The sequence below is a fragment of the Anomaloglossus baeobatrachus genome, unplaced genomic scaffold, assembly GCF_048569485.1.
Source record: "Anomaloglossus baeobatrachus isolate aAnoBae1 unplaced genomic scaffold, aAnoBae1.hap1 Scaffold_3511, whole genome shotgun sequence".
NCBI classification, from domain to species: Eukaryota; Metazoa; Chordata; class Amphibia; order Anura; family Aromobatidae; genus Anomaloglossus; species Anomaloglossus baeobatrachus.
The window spans coordinates 25,001-27,500 of record NW_027442873.1 but is presented as its reverse complement, the minus strand read 5'-3'; positions in this window follow the sequence as shown (position 1 = coordinate 27,500).

Below are 2,500 nucleotides of genomic sequence, written 5' to 3'. Positions count from 1 at the left end.
GATCCCACGGAGGGGGCCGCCGGGGGTTGGGGGGCGTCCGAGGCGGTGGGCGAGCCTGGTGCGGCTCCTCCGTCCGGCTTAGTCCCGCCTCCGCCGCGGGGGTCCTCGACCCGACCGGCGGATGGGCGCGGGGTCGACGGGAGAGGGGGCTGGCTTTCGGGGTCCACCGCGGCTCCGGCGCGACCGGGGAGAGACTCGGAAGTCTCCCCGGATGCTTCGGCCTGGCCGTGTCGGCGTCGCCCTACCGGCTTAGTCCTCCGCCCGCTCTCGCGCCCGTACCTCTACGGACTTTTTGTCTGCTTTTCTTTTCGCCTCCCGTGGCTTTTGCAGCGGCGGTCCCAGCTGCCGACGGGACGGGGAAGGGGGGAAGCTGAGCGCGTGGGGGGCCCCCTTTCTTTTTACCTCCGCCCTGGGTTTCTCGCCCTCGCTCCCTTTTCGGCCGGGTTCTCCGTCGGGACCCTCGGTTCCCTTCTCGTTCTCTACTCTCGCGCTTCTCCCCCTTCTCCGAGCCGCCTCGGGGAGGACGGTCGGGAAGCGCGGAAGGCGTACGCGGGCCCCGGTGGGGACGCCCCCACACACCCTTCGCTCGCGAGGGACCCGCGCCGCACCCTCCGCGCCTCCGTCGTCTCCTCCCCGTAGGGGGTAGGGGCTCGGGACAGACCGGGGGTAAGAAAAAAAGGGATAGCCCGGCGGCGGAGTGGAAACGCCAACCGCCGCGGCCGCTTTCCCGCTGGGAAGCTCTCGTGAGAAAAAAGGCCGCCCTCGGAGAAGATCTTTGTGCTTCCCGGCACGGGGAGCGATTCGGACGACGGGCCCCCTCGCGCGACCCCCCCCCGCCGGTAGACGGCCGGGAAGTCGCGGGGTAGGTCCCCGCCGTTCGCCCGTGCGGGTCGTCGGACCGCTTTTCGACGCTCGGGTCGTTTCAAACTCGCCACCGCGAGGCCGCCCGCCTCCTCGGGAGGGCGGGGGCGGCCGGCGCGCTCGCGCCACCGTAAGGAGGGTGAAACCCCGGGTGTGGGGGAGGAAGGGGCCGCTCGCCTGTGACCGGCGCGGGCTCCAGAGCCCGGGCCGAGCGTGCGGCGCCACCTCCCCGCCCGGGAGCGCTTCGCCAAATCGATCGGAAGAGGACGACGCTGGGCCAGAAGGGAAGGGGGTCTTTCGGACCGGAACCTTCATCCCAGGGCCCGCCGGATGGCTGCGTACGTCGTGGGGGCGCTCTGACTCCGGGCCCCGCGCCTGGCAAACTCCCCACCGGGAGCTGCGGGAGAGGCCAGAGCGCGTACCCGCAACCGGAAGGGGTCCCCGAGCCGCAGTTCGCGCATCGCTCGGAGTACCGGTTCGTCGAGGGGAGCGTTCGAAGTCTGGAGAGGCGCTCTTCTCTCACATATATCTCCCGGAGGCGTGGGATGAAGTGTCTTTGGGCGGTTGGGAGCCCCCCCCGCGTAAGCCGGGTCGGTCCCGCCAACTACCCGCCCCCCTGGAACTGCCGGGCGGACGCGGCAGGCAAATTCGACCCCATCCCGGTTCTACGGATTTTTTTGCTCCTTTGGCTCCCCCTCTGGCCGCTTTGGGGTACTGCAACCGAGGACCTGCCGAAACGCGTGGAACTGCCCGTCGGATTCGAGTTAAGAGGCGTCAACCGTGGAAGTCTGAACGGTCTGAAAAATTTTCTAAGTCCCAAGGACTCTCCGGCGTGATTCTCTGGAGCCCTTTTCGGCTTGCGAGGCTGCCCGACGCCCCTCCCGGATGATGGAAGTCTGACGGAATTTTTTTTTTTGACCGATTTCTCCCAACTGCCGGGGAACATTGGGAGAGATTGTCTGGAGCCCCGCTCGGGCTCCCGAGGGCCCCGACACCCCCCCGGATGATGGAAGTCTGACGGAATTTTTTTTTTTGACCGATTTCTCCCAACTGCCGGGGAACATTGGGAGAGATCGTCTGGAGCCCCGCTCGGGCTCCCGAGGGCCCCGACACCCCCCCGGATGATGGAAGTCTGACGGAATTTTTTTTTTTGACCGATTTCTCCCAACTGCCGGGGAACATTGGGAGAGATTGTCTGGAGCCCCGCTCGGGCTCCCGAGGGCCCCGACACCCCCCCGGATGATGGAAGTCTGACGGAATTTTTTTTTTTGACCGATTTCTCCCAACTGCCGGGGAACATTGGGAGAGATCGTCTGGAGCCCCGCTCGGGCTCCCGAGGGCCCCGACACCCCCCCGGATGATGGAAGTCTGACGGAATTTTTTTTTTTGACCGATTTCTCCCAACTGCCGGGGAACATTGGGAGAGATTGTCTGGAGCCCCGCTCGGGCTCCCGAGGGCCCCGACACCCCCCCGGATGATGGAAGTCTGACGGAATTTTTTTTTTTGACCGATTTCTCCCAACTGCCGGGGAACATTGGGAGAGATCGTCTGGAGCCCCGCTCGGGCTCCCGAGGGCCCCGACACCCCCCCGGATGATGGAAGTCTGACGGAATTTTTTTTTTTGACCGATTTCTCCCA